A 6,112-nucleotide genomic window follows, 5' to 3' on the forward strand; every position below is an offset into this window, starting at 1 on the left:
GGGGGGGCTTCCTTATCCAACACGACGATCCAAGAACAGAGGATGCCGTATGTTGTCCAGCTTGTACAGCCCTCTGAGGCAAATTTGTGGTATCAATGTTTTTCAAGTGTGCTTTAAAACAATCATACAGCCTAAAGTTAGTCTTTAGCGTGAGATATTACTCAGGACTGTGAATTTGGTTATCCATAAGAAAGTATCCCTTCATGCATTGACAGACAATTAACACTTTAATGCATTGTTTCACAAATGTGTTTTCTGGGGATCGACTCATTTATAAATCATGAGAATTTGTGCATAGAAGAACATTCCGGATCAATTCTACAGCAATCACCTTATATTCTCTTTAATAGGTAAACTTGCCATGAGAAGGGATACATCACACCTGGTTTATTTGCATGTGTTATTGGAGAAATATGTTAAAATGCTTCAAATACAGGCAGAGTTAATAGGCTATTTCCTTGTTTTAATTTCCTCTCATCAGTTAAACAGTGATAATTTACACTAGTCTATCATATCAGATTCAATGTTATATGTAGGCTACAATTATACCAACAATACAAACATTCAGGCTATCTCATGTGACTGAAAGGTCTACTGCAAATACAAATATTAAATAAAAGACTATATTTGGCGACCCTAATGAAATCTCCTGCGAACTGCCTGTGGGTCCCGACCCAGTCTCAGAATGACTGCTTTCACACATAAATGTATCTTTCATACATACAGTCATTTTAAAATGTGACCCTATCCTAAACGATGTCCTTTGGTCTACTTATTATCAGTATGAGTTCATATGACTTGTAGAAGGAAAAGTGAAGAGAAAACCCAGATAGAGTTATCAATGTTATCCTTAACCATCGTGAGTGCAAACTCTACCTGGGTCTGCTATCAACTTGCCTCCCAAGGGAGTGATCAGTTGTATCCAAGCCTGGTCTAAATCTGTCAACGTGTAAACACAGACACCCCAGCTGCAGCCCCTCCAACTGTCTCCAGTGTGATTAACGATAGATAACCTGCAAGCTCCTCCTGACTGACAGCAGGCTTGCGTGTGAAGATGCAGGCTGCCTCATAACTATAAACCTAAAAAAACTGAGGAAGGGGGTGGTGTCAGAAGCCTCCCTTAAATTGCAAAACACCTGTATCTGACTCACGCAGAGTTAATCACACACCTTTATAGCGCAGAACAGCCTGCACTGTTCCACACTGACGGAAGAGAGAGAGAACAATGAGACAGCCTCTATTTGATCTATATCGGACCTTCCATTTATTTTAAAGTAGCGTGTATTAAATCATTCAAATATTATAATTGTTAATTGGTGTTTACTGATACGCTATATACATTTCCCCTCTTTATGAATTGTTACCTTCTATACTGCAAATTACTATTGCGACTGCACTTTTGCGGTTAAGTAGGACTCCCTGGTTTGAAGTGGTAGAGGATTAGTCTATGAGCAAAGGACTCGGGAGTGGCATCTATAGCCATCCAATAGCAGCTGCGTGGGATATACTGTACTGACATCAATTTAAACCAGGTGAGTCTGAACCACCAGCTATTGTCATTCACCACCAGACCTCACATTAGCAGAGAGAGAAGAGAGAGAGAGAAAGGAAGGGGGTGAGTGGGAGGAGCTACTCTTCATAACTAAAGGATCTCACTGCATATGTTTACATTTGTTTGGCAGCAACAAGATTGAGACCGAAAAGAGTGGTGTTCATTGGGCAAGCATTGTGAATGTGTAAACGAGCGAGACAGACGTGATATGTGTGGTATAGATTGGTGCAAAGGGGAACGTTTTTTCAGGGTAAAGTGGATGTTATAAATCGGGTACACCTTTAGTGTACAGTATTTGTGTGTGAGCAAGAGATAAATTGTAAAGAGGTGTGTGTGTGTGTTTGTGCGTGAGTGCATGTGTAGAGGAGTGTGTGTTGTGAGGGTAAAGTGGATGGTTGACTCCACTGGAATGCGTCGCTGACTCAGTCCGTCTGTCAGCCACGACCATGTTCGCTCTGTGGACTTATTCACACTCTGCGACCCTTTCAAGGGGGGCGGCCTGTTGCCTCATTTTGGATTTCCGGCAGCACCCTTGGAATTTCAGGGAACAGAACTCCAGGAAGCTCTGGGATATGGCCTTGTGTGGGTTCAGGCTTCACTGTCCTATTATAAATAAAACATGTCTGATGTTTTTTTTTTTATTAGTAATTTTACTGGACAAGTTCTCATGCTGCAAAAGTGCCTGCTTGGATGCTCCTATCATATTTAAAAACACTATAACACCTGCAATGGCCCATTGTGTCAAAAAACATGATGAAGTGCCCTTTAGGGTGCACTTCCAGTGGAAAAAATGCTACTTGCTAGAAAATGTTTGCGTGCTGGAGTGTCGCCACTAACTGTCTGTCTTATAGGAAGCATCCTAAAGAGACATAAGAAGGTCTGAATTTAATGAACTTAAGTTCATGAAAGGAGGCTGACGCTGGTAACCAAATTCCTCTCAGCCTCAGTTCTTCTTTAAAACCAATGGTAACATGTCATGCTAATATGCTAATGTTAGTATGGTGCACTAGCATGTTAAATGATGCTAACATGGAAAACTTCCTTAATGTTGACATGCTATCTGTGTGTCACAATATGGTAACATTCATTTAACAAGTTTAACACATGTTTTCATGCATTTAATGATTTACTTTTTGTGGTGTGTGGCAAGCTTTAAAACTGCCTCATGTGGCATAGAACTTTAGTCTTTTTTATTTGTATGTGTCGAATGACTGTATAAACACAGCTTGACTGTTAGCCATTTATTTATTTATTTATTTATTAACTGGATCCCCATTAGCTGACGCCTTAGCAGCCGCTAATCTTCCTGGGTTCCAGAGAAAGGACAAAATGATACATACAAACACGCAAAACATGACGTGAAACAAACTTAAAAACCTGCTCATGTTTTTACTAAAATCCGTTGGTCATCAAACAAAATCCCTCACAGTGCTGTTTGTATTTCGTCTGACTGTAGCAATCAGACATGTCTCATGTCAGCGTCTTGGCCTCCCACGCTCCATGTCACACCCTCTCCAGACAAACAGAGATCTGCTGTGTGTGTGTGTGTGTGTGTGTGTGTGTGTGTGTGCGTGTGTGTGCCTCGTCCTCTGTGGGCTCATCAGATTGCTCCTCCCTTGCCAGATGTTGTCCAGGGACGAAAACAAGACCAGGACAGGGTGTCTGTCATTTTGGGATTACCTGAGTCTCCTCTCCCTCACTGGGTTAACGAAACAAAGTTCAGTTCAGAGGAGTATCATTTATGATGCTTTGTGTCCATCCAGTTAAAGATTTGCTGTTGGGCAAATTTGGGTGGATTTGCATGCAATTTGGCATGAATTGTTTCTGGACATGGATACAAAAAACTCAAAATCGTAGCCAGTGGTGTAGCCAGTATGAAACTATAAGTACCATATTGAAAACTCAAGTATTTCTGCTGTCTGCTTCTTTATACTTTAAAATAAATATCAATTGTGTCCACTGTATTTATGTAACAGCTGTTGTTAATATAACTTTACAGATTACTCTACAATTGTAAATGTTTTATACAATGTGATGCATTGCTATTGATTAAACTACATTCTGTTAATGCATTCAATTCTTCTGCTTCTTTATTAATGCTGGGCTGTTATTTGAATGGAATTTTTTATAGTGTCGTATTAATAGTTTTATTTACATAAAGGATCTAATTCTGAAGCTAATAAAAAAAAATAAACTATGCAGTAGTCCTCCACTCTATATGAACAAAAATATGTTTATTTTTATAGTCTCTGCTGGATTTTTTAGATGCCAAACTGTGTTGAATTTCTCACACTATAGTGCTATACTGACACTCTTCATTTCCACTGGTGTGCTCAAGTGTCAAGTACACAAAGTCTAAATCAACCAGATAGACTTAAAATATGTCTATGTGCAAGTGATCCTGAAGGATCAGCGTCCACCCCCGAGCAAACATCAGTTTCTCATAGCACTCACCTCCCAGCCAACCAGGTCTGTTGAAAGTATGTGTGGAGACAGCCACATTAATCACACTCCCATATAACATCTCCTTTTAAAGCTCTATATTTCAAATACAACCTGTGTGTGTGTGTGTGTGTGTGTGTGTGTGTGTGTGTGTGTGCGTGTGTGTGTGTGCCCCTCTGTCACCAGTGCAGAACTCTCTTGCAATGCCTCTCCTCTAACAGAATGCAGTTTGTGGCATGAAAGACAAACAATCCATGCACACACGCCACACAAACACACATGCGCACGCACACACTTCCACACTACTTGAACCCTGGGGCAGAATGCCAAAGAGCTGGAGGAATGTGACCCGGTGACCTTGGCTTGCAGACTTCCACATGGAGACCGGACACTAGGATGGTGTGCATCGGAAGAGGAGGCTAGAATAGCTCCGGTGTCCGGTAACGGGAGACTGACTCTGTTTGTAAACTGTAGCCATATGACACACTGAGAGCCTGCAGTGCACATGTATATGCACAGATCCACAGATGATGGAAACATATTTACTCATGTCCAGAGGTTAGGAGGTGGGCGATAAGGTGGGTGGGTAACATGAAAGGGGGGAGCTCGCTTTGAGATTGGTACATTTCTCCTGTGCAACACTGGGTTAACCTTGCAGCAACACATTTTTCTACTTTCATAAATCCTGACTTTCCTGTTTGACTTTTCAAGTTTTTTTCTTTTCTTTAAATACATGCTTCAAACAGAGAGAGGCCAAGTTTGACTTACTCGATAGTACTTCAATCCTCAAATCTCTCAGTATAAAATAAGATTTAAAGTATTCCAGTAAGATAAATACATGTGAGTGGACATGGAATCAACGATGCACGTGTTTGCATGTTCAGATTCCAAAATGCAACTTTTGCATTTGTTTCTGCACACATTTACTTGCATGGCCTGCCACACAACGATCTCTGTGTCAAATGATTGCTCAATATGCTGACCTGTTTTTTTCTCTGCTTCAGTGAGTGCATGCAGTGGGGATCCAAGTCATGCATCAAAGATGGTGAAGATATAAGTGTACCACAGCTGCTAGAAATATATGTGACACTTTTTATAAACTACACACCACTAGGTGTATTGTCAGAGCTTCGCAACAACAAGCAGCCTTCCTTTATCAGAAGGCTACATTATCGTTTTAGTGAAATATTTTGACTAATCTAATTTTAACTAATCTTTAACCAATCTGCACTTTTTAATTTAATCTAATTTGTTTAATGGAAAGAATATTTTGTTTGTACCCATGGGTACTTTAGGAAAGTGAAGAGGGACTATATTTTTCAAAACAGAACATGCTCGACTATATAGACAGAAACATTCAGTGTAAATCCTTTTTTTCATTTACTCTTCTGCGCAGAAAGGCTAGGGGTAAACCCCACCCCCTGTGCTCAGAGGGAGGACAGTGATACAAGTGACAGATCAGGTCCAACAAGTCACAGATGACAAACCCTCAGTGTTGCCCCACGATTATCTGACAAACAATTGAGCCCTCTGCAAGATTCTTTCTTTAAATAAATTATTTGAATTTCCGGCATTACTTTGTAAATTAGTTTCAGATTATTCATTTTTAAAGCTATGTGAAACTAATAAAAGGCTCTGTAACTTCATACGTTGTTAAACATATTTATGTTCATATTTTCAGCACAGTAGCATCACATTCACTGTTCCAGTGTGTGACAGTATTGTATGGTTTCATTTGATTCCCCACTTAACACTTAATTATAAAGTACCTGACTACTCTGACTCAGGAGACAGTCAGATGTTGAAGTTGGAGGCTGTCTCTAGACCTGTGTGTAGTTTGTGTGTGTGCCCTATCAGTCTTGCTGAGCACACAGTTCCAGATCCTACCTGAGGCAGACGGTCTGGTGCCAACGGGTTGTAAAGCAATCAGACGGAGGTAATATATCCCTCTGTCTATCAAATAGCTAACAGAGCAGGAAAGGAACAGCATGTTGATCCAGAAACAAACAGTGTACAGCCCATACACCTCCCCATCTGGCCCAGGATGATCTGTTTTAGTCGCGCTCCAGCACTGTCACTCCAGAAACAGATTCCAGCCGTCCTCCCCCCCCCTCCCGG

Source organism: Cyclopterus lumpus, chromosome 5 (assembly GCF_009769545.1).
Source record: "Cyclopterus lumpus isolate fCycLum1 chromosome 5, fCycLum1.pri, whole genome shotgun sequence".
NCBI classification, from domain to species: domain Eukaryota; kingdom Metazoa; phylum Chordata; class Actinopteri; order Perciformes; family Cyclopteridae; genus Cyclopterus; species Cyclopterus lumpus.